Raw genomic sequence first — 12863 nt, forward strand, 5'->3', positions numbered from 1 at the left:
ACACACACACACACACACACACACACACACACACACACACACACACACACACACACACACACACACACACACACACACACACACACACACACACACACACACACACACACACACACACACACACACACACACACACACACACACACACACACACACACACACACACACACACACACACACACACACACACACACACACACACACACACACACACACACACACACACACACACACACACACACACACACACACACACACACACACACACACACACACACACACACACACACACACACACACACACACACACACACACACACGGCCCGGTAGCTCATTGGTTAGAGCGCTGGCCTCACAAGCCAGAGGACCAGGGTTCGATTCCCCGGCCGGCTGGAGATATTTGGGTGTCTCCTTTCACGTGTAGCCCCTGTACACCTAGCAGTGAGTAGGTACGGGATGTAAATCGAGGAGTTGTGACCTTGTTGTCCCGGTGTGTGGTGTGTGCCTGGTCTCAGGCCTATCCGAAGATCGGAAACAATGAGCTCTGAGCTCGTTCCGTAGGGTAACGTCTGGCTGTCTCGTCAGAGACTGCAGCAGATCAAACAGTGAATTACACACACACACACACACACACACACACACACACACACACACACACACACACACACACACACACACACACACACAGCGCGTAGTGTAGTGGTTAGCACGCTCGACTCACACTCGAGAGGGTCCGGGTTCGAGTCCCGGAGGCGGCGAGGCAAATGGGCAAGCCTCTTAATGTGTGGCCCCTGTTCACCTAGCAGTAAATAGGTACGGGATGTAACTCGAGGGGTTGTGGCCTCGCTTTCCCGGTGTGTGGAGTGTGTTGTGGTCTCAGTCCTACCCGAAGATCGGTCTATGAACTCTGAGCTCGCTCCATAATGGAGAAGACTGGCTGGGTGACCAGTAGACGACCGATGTGAATTGAACACACACACACACACACACACACACACACACACACACACACACACACACACACACACACACACACATGGTGAGGTTAAGCATTTCATTGTTTTAATGTCCCCCCCTTGTACATTTTCAGTGTAAATTTTTTGTTGCACTGCCAAATTAATAAACCGTATATTATTACTATTATTATTATTGTTATTATTATTATTATTATTAACATATTATAGTAACCAGATCCATCGTTGCTTAACCTCAGTGATGTAGCGAGAAACGGCATTTAGTGAACACGTTGCGGTCGTTGGCATCACCTCGAGACAAGGGACTTTGGTTAATTTAGCCCCGAGGTACTACATACGTATACCCGCACCACATTGACGGAAAAACGCCACAGGTATTAGCGGGGCTGGAGCGCTGGTGGTGTTGACTGCCGCTTGAAAACCCCTTGAGTGCCGCTCGGATCACCGCTGCTCCTTTACAGGCATCTCATGATGGCTGAACAAGGGTATGAATGAGGTACATGTGTCTTATGATTTAACCCCGTCAGTACCAGGACGTGTTTTTATATTCATTCTGTATACTATTTGGCGACTTTATACAGCTTCACAAACTTATGTGGGGATATAAGTAGTGAAATCTCTGGTCATTGATCTTTTCACCTTCCTAAATAAAATTGTCTAATTACACCAAAAATTCATGATAAAAATGCGTTCCAGTAATGAAAGGGTTAAGGTAGAAAAGGGTAGAATTGACGCCTGAAATGAGTGGATCAAGGCAGGAAAATGATAGATTTGTATCGTCTGGAAAGGCTAGAAAAGAGTAACAGTATTTCATCACTACAAATGCCACTTTTCTTCTTATTTCCCTCTCTCTTCTTCTGAGAGTGGCACTTTACGCTCCCGCCGCCCGCCTTCCCTTCACTCCTGCTGGGAACCGTGTAAGCTGCTTCTGCCAACTCTCTCTCTCTCTCTCTCTCTCTCTCTCTCTCTCTCACTCTTAGAGGATGACGCAGCCCTGCCAGATGTGGCACTCTTTGCACCTGTGCCTTATGGAACACTACGATCGCCGCCACGTCTCTGCGGTGTTCCAGTGAATCAAGGGACGCTCAGGCTCTGGGTGAGGTGGTAGTGCAGCATCTACTAGCCGTATGGCGCGGCGTTGGATGCTGTCCAGTCTCCTTCTGTGTGTGGCGGCACAGGACATCCAGGAGAGAGCTGCGTATTCAAGGTGGGGCCGCACCTGTGCCTTGTACAGCAGCAGTCTCCCTTCCTGTCGAGGAAACTGGCGATCCTTCTGAGAGCGGAGATCCTGTGAGAGGCTTTCTTGGCAATGGTTTTGACATGCCTGTCAAACCTCAGCCCTCGATCCACCTCCACTCCAAGTATCTTGACGTCATCTTGGAGTGGGAGAGCAGCAGCGCCAAAGACAACTTTCCTGCCATTGCTGCCATGGCGGCTGGGGACCGAGAGACAACCATTGCTTGTGTCTTCTCCGGCGCGAATGTCACTTGCCAGCGAGCACCCCACTCCTTTATCACTCGTAGCTGCTGATTGATGGCCTCAGCAGCCCGCCCACTGTCCTGGCGTGGATAGGTATAGGAGAGGGTGCAGTCATCAGCATAGGCCATGACTCCTGGCAGTAGCTGGAGAAGATCATCCACGTAGATATTCCACAGGAGTGGGCCAAGAATTGAACCCTGTGGCACTGATGCCTCCACAGGCAGGGACTCAGATGTTTGCCCGTTGACAACCACCTTGAGGCTTCTGTCCTGCAGGTAATTTCCCAAGAGTCGTAGCAAGCCACCCTGGATGCCTTTAGCACGAAGCTTTTCTAGTAATCCGTTGTGCCATACTTTATCAAAAGCTCCTGCTATGTCCAAAGCAACCACTATAGTGTCCTTGCCGTCGTCGAGGGCGTCCTGCCAATGCCTGGTGAGAAGCATCATTAGGTCGGAGGTTGACCTTCCAGGTCTGAACCCAAACTGTTGGTCTGAGAGGAGGGCATTGTCCTTGAGATGGCTACACACCACCTCTGCCACGACCCTCTCAAACACTTTACCCACCACTGACAACAGGGATATGGGTCTGTAGTTTTTGGGTCCGTCCTGGAGCTTTTTGTGTGCAGGAACTACTCGAGCCTCCTTCCACACTGAAGGCCAGACGTTTTCCCGTACACAAGTTGTGAACTTGGGTGAGAGGGCAGCCAGTTCCTGGGAGCATCGCTTCAGCAGGTGCGGGCTGATGTCATCAGGGCCGGTGGCTTTCTGTGTGTCCAGCCCCGCAATAATCGCTTCACCTGCTGATGCGTCACCTCCACCATGGTGACAGTCTTCTCACATTGCTGGACCAGCTGAGGCGGTGGCTGCTGTGGATTCCCGACCTTCATTTTTCCAGCAAACAAGGAAGCCAGCAACTGTGCCCTCTCCTTACTGCTGGTGGCGACAGTACCGTCCTGCTTGCTGAGGGAGGGATGGATTCTTGGTGGCCAGTTCCTTGTTTGTCCTTAACAAGAGACCACCAAGTTTTGTTTCCTACGCCAGTGCCACACAGTTTCCGGCGCAGGCTTTCCTCCCACTTTTTTAAGGCCCACTTGCTGGTTACCACCATCCTCCTGCATGCAGCCCTGTGCAGGTCCTTGTTGCGCCGAGTCGGGTTCCTCTTGTAGCGGAGCCAGGCAGCATACTTTGCCTCGGCAGCAACACGGCAACGGTAGCCAAACCATGGCTGATCCGTCGATCTGGTGGTGTATTCCCTGTGTGGGACGTGGCGTCTCTGGAGGGCGAGAAGGTGAGAGGTGAGTGCAAGTGCTTCACTCTCTGCTCCTCCCTGTAGCAAAGTGGCCCATGGGGTGTGGGTCAGGTCGCGGCGCAGGGAAGCCCAGTCTGCTTTGTTCCACAGCCAGATGGTGCGGGTGGTGGCCTCGTCCTGAGCCACGCCCACTTCCAGCTGTGTCAGTACAGCGTGATGGTCAGAGCTGCCCACGAGCCCCAGCTGATGACACTGAAGCTTGTCTTCCTGGTAGTCTGAGATGACAGGGTCTAATGTCCCTCCTCGTTCATGTGTGGGGAAGGTGACATGATCTGTCAGACCCTGCACCTCAGGAGATTCTCGTAGGCGTCTCTTTCCAGGTGGTGATTGAGATCCCCCACAATCAGCACGTGGCTGCAGCTGTGTGCCATCATCAGGTTGTCTAAGGTCTCAGTCAGGTACAAGAGTGAGTCAGGCCCTTGTCGCGGGGGGCGATACAGGGCACACAGCAGGAGGGCTGAGCGGTCTGCCAGCATTACTCGGAAGTACATCATCTCCATCATTGGAGGCGTGTCTATGTCGAGTAGCTGGGCCTGCATTCCTTCCTTGAAGCAGACAGCCACTCCACCTCCTGTTCGCTCCTGTCGGTCCCTCCTCACCCAGTGGGTGAAGCCCTGCATCCTGCCATACGTGGGCTCCACCTCACTGTTCAGCCATGTCTCGGTCACCACAACAACGTCTGCATTGTGTCGTTGCACACAGTTGTGGTATAAGTCTGCAAGGTTAGTCCGGAGACCACGGACGTTGCTAGAGACGACCTTTAGTTGGCGGCGGGGCAAGCTGGCTGTACCATGGTGAGGGATGGTAGTGAGCGAGGCCTGCTAGTCCGAGGTGGTGGTTAGGGTCCGCGGCCGACTGCTGGTACTGGTGAAGAGGTGGTCCACTGCCGCCCCTGGTTCTGATTCCAGATACCAGGCTGAGGAAGGAGTGGGCGAGGTTGTGGCAAGGACTGAAATGAAGTGAGGGGGTGGGCGGGCTGAGGCGCTGCAGGTGGGAAGGGTGTGGCTGTGTATCTTTCCACCGTAAGAAGCCGCTGTAGGAGACGCTCCTGACGTAAATCGTCAGTTCTGGCGTGGCAAGTAGCAGAAGTGTGTCCTTTCCGTGAGCAGTACTCACACACTTTTGCCTTGGCTCGCTTTTGTGTCTGCTTGGTGGCCTGGTGAGTCCTCAGTCCTTCGCTGGACACCCTCCTCGCGTCCTGCTGCACTTCCCTCTTAGATTTCTTTTTTCTCCAATCTCCTGAAGTGGTCTGAGGAGAGGTTCGTGGGCGAACAGAGGCACCGCGATCTACTCCGTTCGCTGTGTTTATGGAGGAAGAGTCCCTGCTGCTCTGTGTGGCGGTAGACGTGGTAGTGAGTACCGAGCAGTCACTCTGTGTGGCAGAAGGAGTGACAGTGGACGCTGGGAGGTGTCACAGTCGCTCTGTGTGGCGGTGGAAGCAGTGGAGGTAGGCGGAGCGAAGGGAAGGTGGAAGTCGTTGTTTCGGTTTCTCGAGCTCCACCACGTCCTCTCTCTCTCTCTCTCTCTCTCTCTCTCTCTCTCTCTCTCTCTCTCTCTCTCTCTCTCTCTCTCTCTCTCTCTCTCTCTCTCTCTCTCTCTCTCTCTCTCTCTCTCTCTCTCTCTCTCTCTCTCTCTCTCTCTCTCTCTCTCTCTCTCTCTCTCTCTCTCTCTCTCTCTCTCTCTCTCTCTCTCTCTCTCTCTCTCTCTCTCTCTCTCTCTCTCTCTCTCTCTCTCTCTCTCTCTCTCTCTCTCTCTCTCTCTCTCTCTCTCTCTCTCTCTCTCTCTCTCTCTCTCTCTCTCTCTCTCTCTCTCTCTCTCTCTCTCTCTCTCTCTCTCTCTCTCTCTCTCTCTCTCTCTCTCTCTCTCTCTCTCTCTCTCTCTCTCTCTCTCTCTCTCTCTCTCTCTCTCTCTCTCTCTCTCTCTCTCTCTCTCTCTCTCTCTCTCTCTCTCTCTCTCTCTCTCTCTCTCTCTCTCTCTCTCTCTCTCTCTCTCTCTCTCTCTCTCTCTCTCTCTCTCTCTCTCTCTCTCTCTCTCTCTCTCTCTCTCTCTCTCTCTCTCTCTCTCTCTCTCTCTCTCTCTCTCTCTCTCTCTCTCTCTCTCTCTCTCTCTCTCTCTCTCTCTCTCTCTCTCTCTCTCTCTCTCTCTCTCTCTCTCTCTCTCTCTCTCTCTCTCTCTCTCTCTCTCTCTCTCTCTCTCTCTCTCTCTCTCTCTCTCTCTCTCTCTCTCTCTCTCTCTCTCTCTCTCTCTCTCTCTCTCTCTCTCTCTCTCTCTCTCTCTCTCTCTCTCTCTCTCTCTCTCTCTCTCTCTCTCTCTCTCTCTCTCTCTCTCTCTCTCTCTCTCTCTCTCTCTCTCTCTCTCTCTCTCTCTCTCTCTCTCTCTCTCTCTCTCTCTCTCTCTCTCTCTCTCTCTCTCTCTCTCTCTCTCTCTCTCTCTCTCTCTCTCTCTCTCTCTCTCTCTCTCTCTCTCTCTCTCTCTCTCTTCCTGATCATTTTATAGATATATCTAATCTTAATGTTTTTAGATGTGATAATGGACGTGGTGCTGGTGCATGTATTTATGTAAAGGACACACTGAAATCTAATGTACTATCTCACGATATAATTAGACTAGCGGGTATCGAGGATGTGTGGGTGATTGTGCAGTGCCGCAAACTGCCTTCCATTATGATCGGCTGTATGTACAGGCACCCTAAGGCGTTAGCTGTGTCTTATGAGTACATAGAAAATATCTTTATGCTTTTAAGTGACATAGAAAATATCTTTATGCTTTTAAAGTCCATATCCTTGATGCCCATCTTCATGAATATAAGGAAGACATTGGAGAGTACTCCGAGGAGCAGGGCGAACGCTTCCACCAGGATATATTGGACTTTGAACGGCGCTACCAAGGGTCTTATAATGAAAACATGATGGAAGACTACTTTTCTTGGCTGATTCGTGAACGTAATCTACAGAATAAGCGTAAATCTAGAAGAACTACTCATTTATAATGTGTCTATTGTCTCACTGGTGTAATTCTAGAATAAATAAATGCTATTATTGCATTATATGTCGTTTTGTATCTACTTTGTTCAATTCAAACTTCAAATTTGCCACTTTGTCCCTATGAGAATGGATAAATTTAAAAAATGTCATTATCCTGGACACAAAAGCAAAATTAGAAAATAACATAAGTATTTTTTTCATGTTTTCTACACATAAGCAAATAAGAAATAAGTTTCAACTCAAGGACAACAGCTTTGTTACACGGTGTTATCTCCCACTTCGCCACTCGTTGCTGATTCACATATGCTGTCCATGCATATGTGCCTCCTCACTCTCATGCCTCCTCTTTCTCAATTGCCTGCATACCCTATTTAGTCTTTTCTCTCTCTCGTGGCATCCTTAATCTCATCATCCCACCACGGCTTACATGCACGCTTTCTGGCACTCGTTCTCACATACCCTATCTGGCTGGCTGCTGCATTATTTACATTCTCAACAAACCTATCATTCATCTCATCCACAGCATTCAAACGTTCATCCTCCCAGCTTCGCTTACTCAAGTCAACCTGCAAATTCTCCCATCCTACATCCCTCAACCTCCACTTTCTCCTCTTAGTGTTTGCACCCTTTCCTTCTCTTCCATACAACTTACATTCCAGCACCAGCATGTTATGGTCCAAGACAATGTCAATCCTTCCATCTTCATCGATCCACATGCGGTCCACAATCTCACGCATTCTCCCATTCACTAGCATATAGTCAATCGCAGACCCCTATTTCTATCACACCACGTCACTCGTCTTTCTGCCAGGGTCTCATTTAGGTTCTCCAGCTCCATCTCATTCACAAACTCACCAAGCATCTCGCCATTCCTATTCATTTGTTAACCTAAAACACCTACATGAGCATTCATATCTCCTATAACAATCACTTTCTCCCTAGCATGCTCTCTCACAATCTTCTTCAACACACCATACTTCCTGCTATTGTCCCTGACTGCTCTATCACCTTCCACTGTCATGTACACTACCACTTCCACTAACCTCTCATCTCTACCACACTCATTCATATACTCCACTCGGGCCGCTAACACATCCTCACTTTCCACACTGTCTCCTACATCAAGTTCTTCCACTCTCAGGTTCCTCACTTTTCTGTGGAGTAGTGCTACGCCCTCTCCTAACCTTTCCTGTTTTCTGCCTCCCTTTCCTATCATCACATATTCGTCCCCTTCCATTTGCACTGCATCCCTCAAGTGCGTCTCAGTTATTCCTACCATATCTAGGTTCCACTCATTCAGCTCCTTACATACATCCTCGAGTTTTCCAATGCCCCATCCTCTCACATTCATACAGCCTTATTTCATACATGATCTCGCCTGTTGGGTGTCTTCTCTTCTTTATTCCGGTACATTCTTCTCCTTCATTCAAGCGACTCCGGAGCGATCCTGAGCCATCTGTAGCATCAAGATCAAGATCAAGATAAAGAATGCAGGAGTAAGAGTGGGGAATGATAAGATAGGGGAGCTCCTTTATGCAGATGACGTAGTGGTCATGAGTGAGTCAGCAGTTGAGTTGCAGAGTATGTTGGATGTTGTGGATGGATATAGGAGAGACTTTGGAGTTAGGGTTAGTAGTGAAAAAGTAAGGTGATGATAGTGAATAGGTGTGAGGATGAAAAATGCAGTATGGAGAATTGGAGAGAATGAGTTGAATCAGGCACGAGAATATAAGTACTTGGGGGTGTGGGTGAGTCCAAGTGGGTGTGAAAAGACAAAGAATGAGAAGACAGATTTAGTGAATCAGTGGGTATAACGATTGGGGAGTGCAGACAGAACATGAACAAGTAAATATGATGTGCTGAGACAAATGTGGAAGAGTGTGGCTGTGCCCAGTATAATGTATGGTATAGATGTGATGCCATGGAATGAAAGTGAAATTGACAAGCTAGAAGTAGGACAGAATAGAATAGAATAGGTAGAGTGGCACTGAACGCACCGAGGTACACAGCAGTAGAAGCTCTGAGAAGTGAAATGGGATGGAGCACTTTTAGGGAAAGACTAGTAAAAGCTACTCTTAGGTACAAGGGAAGATTGGAAAGAATGGACGATGAAAGAATAGTGAGAAAGGTGTACCTGTGGAATGAAAGTGGGAGCCAGTGGAGGAAGAGGTGCATGAGAATGACAGAGAGGAGTGGATTACAAGTTGTATGGGAGATGAGAATGGCTGGGAGGAATCAGAATGAGCGTGAATGGATCGTGACAAAAGGAGGCAGAGTAGGAACTGAATGGGATGCGAGGAAATGGAAGAGTGAGATAGACAGAGAGGTGAAGTGGGTGGGACTGAATATATGGAAGAATGAGATGGAACGAAAGAGTACTCTGGAATGGTACAAGGAAAAGGAAGCCTCGATGTATGAAAAGTGGTATGATGGCAGCCTGGGTGGTGATCTTCTCTTCCGAGCTAGGGCACAGTGTATGGATGTGAGTGAAAGAAACTACAGGTGGTCTGAGTCCCGCAGCAAAGTGTGCCAGATGTGTGACACAGGGCAGGACGAGACGGCGGAGCATGTTATGCTGGAGTGTGAGAAGTATGAGAGAGACAGGCATGAGATGATGCAAGTGATTTTGACTGAATTAGGGCATAATAGGATGAAAGAGTGGAGAAGACAGTAAGGGAATGGATGGTGCTGCTGCTGGGACTGTGTAAACTGTAAAGGAACGAGTGCAAGGATGATTGAGGATGTGAAGGAGATTGATTGATTGATATATTTATTGTTGCATTAATAATGAAATACAACAAAGGAGGAGAATGGACCTTGCCACCATCCCTCTGGGCAAAGATTTAAGGTTAAAGTATCAAAAAATATATAAATAGACAGTATACATAACAAGAATACAAGTACTTAAATAGATAAGTACTGATATTGCACACCTTATTGCATAAACATCCTACAGTCTTAGAACAAACTGAGGATACTCCTTGAGAGTATCCCTAAGAGTTGATGGGTGTAGGAGACGGTCAATGAGGCTATACAAATTATGATGACCTTGTGGCTTAAAAATTTAGCAATGAGAGGGCATTCCATGATATAGTGACACAGAGTGTATCCCCTTGGTGCAACACACAGCACACAACACACACCAGGAGAAGCACTGACTTCCCAAAAGTATTTATAGCCTAATCTGAGCCTCATTGCCAACCTGTCGGATGATGCAGTGTGTCTCCCATAGGGGTAAGCACAGCTGTGGAAGACACGTGCATAGTGAAGACTACTGCCACTGCCTCTATGGCAAAAAAGCTCTAACTAATCACTAATGTTACGATGTACAAAGTCCTTATTGCTACTCTTAACCTAACCTAGAGTGTACTCAGTGCCAGGGTCAACTATGTCGTCTTGAAGGCCATATTGAGCAAGGCGGTCTGCCTTTTAATTTAGCGGGACACACAAAAATGATGAAAACAAGCCAATATAGAGAACAAAATAAAAGTAACAAAAAACGTGTTATTTTAGTAGTTCTCAGCTTTTTTGTTACACGGAAAAACTGAAAAGCAGACAAAACGCATGATTACACACCATTTATTTAAGGAACTGAAATATATATAAAAAAAAAGTGTTATTATGGTGTTTTCTAGCAAATTATGCACCAAAACTCAGAAAAGCAGTCAAAACAAATATATACACTATACTTGTTAAAACTTCTTATTTATGTGTTTTGAAGGTGTTTTCTGAAAAAAAAAAAAAAATTGAATGTTCAAGTAATTTTACGTTGTTATGCTTCAAGCCGATAAAATTGCTGAAATATGAAATATAGAGAAACGAAATAAAAGTAACAAAAACGTGTTACTTTAGTAGTTTTTAGCTTTTTGTGCACCAAAACACAGAAATACAGGCAAAACGCATGTTTACTTGTCATTTGTTTAAGTAATTGAAATATGCAAAAAACGAATTATTTTGGTGTTTTCTAGCATTTTAAGCACCAAAACTAAAAAATGCAGGCAAAAAGAGAATGTGCAACATAAGTGTTGAAAAGTCTTATTTTTATGTTTTTAGGGAGTTTTATGGAAAAAAAACTATCTATTGAAAACTTTGTATATTGAATTCATTTTACATTATTACACTTAAAATGAGAAAAATAATGAAAAATAAAGCAAATAGAGAAAAGAAATATAAGTATAAAAAACGTGTTATTTTAGTGGTTTTCTGCCTTTTATGCACCAAAACACAGATATGTAGGGAAAACACTATTTGATGAAGGATCTGAAATATGTAAGAAAATGATTTTTTTTTTCTGGTTTACTGCATCTTAGGTACCAAAAAACAGAAAAGCAGTCAAAACAAGTATATTCACTAAACTTGTTAAAACGTCCTATTTATGTGTTTTGAAGGTGTTTTGTATAAAAAACTATCTCAAGTGAAAATTTTGTATATTCTTGTCATCTCATGTTCTTATGCTTCAAAACAATAAAACTGATGAAAACAAACCAATAGAGAGAAACGAAATAAAAGTAACAAAAACGTGTTATTTTAGTAATTTTCAGCTTGTTTTGCACCAAAACACAGAAATGCAGACAAAACGCGTATTTACACACTATATGTTTAAAGAACTGAAATATGTTAAAATATGGGTTATTCTGATGGTTTACAGCATTTTACTTACCAAAACTTAGAAAAGCACTCAAAATAAGCATATACACAAAACTTGTTAAAACGTCTTATTTATGTATTTTCATGGTGTTTACAGAAAAGAAGAACTATCTCAATTGAAAATTTTGTATATTCGAGTCATTTTACATTGCACTGCTTCAAAATGATAAAACTGATGAAAACAACCCAATATAGAGAAACGAAATAAAAGTAAAAACTTGTTATTTTAGTAGCTTTCAGCTTTTTTTGCACCAAAACACAGAAATGTAAAACATTTGTTTAAGGAACTGAAATGTATAAAAAAAATGGGTTATTTTGGTGTTTCCCAGCAATCTATACAACAGCACTCAGTAATGCAGTCAAAACAAGTATATACAGCAAACTTGTTAGAAGGTCTTATTTATGTGTGTATGTTAGCAGGGAATGGTTGTCTAGAGCCATTGGTGTGAATGTTCGGGTAAAAGGGATGTGTAAGGATGTGGGTGTCAGCTTTGTGGATGTATGGGATAGGTTCTATGGGCGAAGGGATTTGTATGCTAGGGATGGTGTGCATCTGAGTAGGAAGGGTGTGGATGTGCTGAGTGGATGTCTGGAGGGGGGAGTTGGGATGGAGTGTAGGGGGTGAGGTAGCAAATGCATTCCAGAAGAAAGATGCTAGACATAAATTAGATAGGATAAACAGAGATAGTGAAAAGATTAGGAAAGATTTCCAGGTGCAAATAGGAGAGAATAAGATTAGGATTCCAAATAAGGAGACAGCATCTAGGAAGGTAGCAGGACTTAAATGTTTTTATGTAAATGCCAGGAGTCTTAGGAACAAGAAGGACGAGTTATCTAGTTATAAAGTTGAGGAGGGCCTAGATGTTGTATGTGTCACAGAGGCATGGGTAAATGAGGAAAAGTTTAGGAAAATAGGAAAGAATATGAAGTAGATGGATACATTATGTATTTACACCAGAGAATTGGTAGGATAGGCGGAGGAGTAGTTATTTATGTAAAAAAATCCTTCATTTCCAGTCAGGTTAATGGTATTAAGGTAGATAACAGAGTAGAGTCCTTATGGCTGGATGTTAGAGTAAACAAAAGTAAGGTTATTAGAGTAGGAGCTTTTATAGGCCACCTAACCAGTCAGCAGATGTAGACAACCTTATGGTAGATGAGATAAATAGGGGTGTACTAGTCAGACAATTATCTTAGGGATTTTAATCTTAAGTCAGTAAACTGGGAGAGGATGGTAGGAGATGCTAGTGAAAATAAGTTTATGGAAAGTTTTCAGGATAACTATTTAGTGCAGATGGTAGATAAACCTACTAGGGGGAGGAAGGTTTTAGACATAGTACTAACAAATATTGAGCATTGTTTAAAGGAAGTTGAGGTAGGAGAGACTTTAGCAAACAGTGACCACCATATAATTAGATTTATCATTAATTCCAGTAGGGATAATATAGCGAATAAGACTAGAGTCCCAAAC

The sequence above is a fragment of the Portunus trituberculatus genome, unplaced genomic scaffold (genome assembly GCF_017591435.1).
Source record: "Portunus trituberculatus isolate SZX2019 unplaced genomic scaffold, ASM1759143v1 PGA_scaffold_396__16_contigs__length_748793, whole genome shotgun sequence".
NCBI classification, from domain to species: Eukaryota; Metazoa; Arthropoda; class Malacostraca; order Decapoda; family Portunidae; genus Portunus; species Portunus trituberculatus.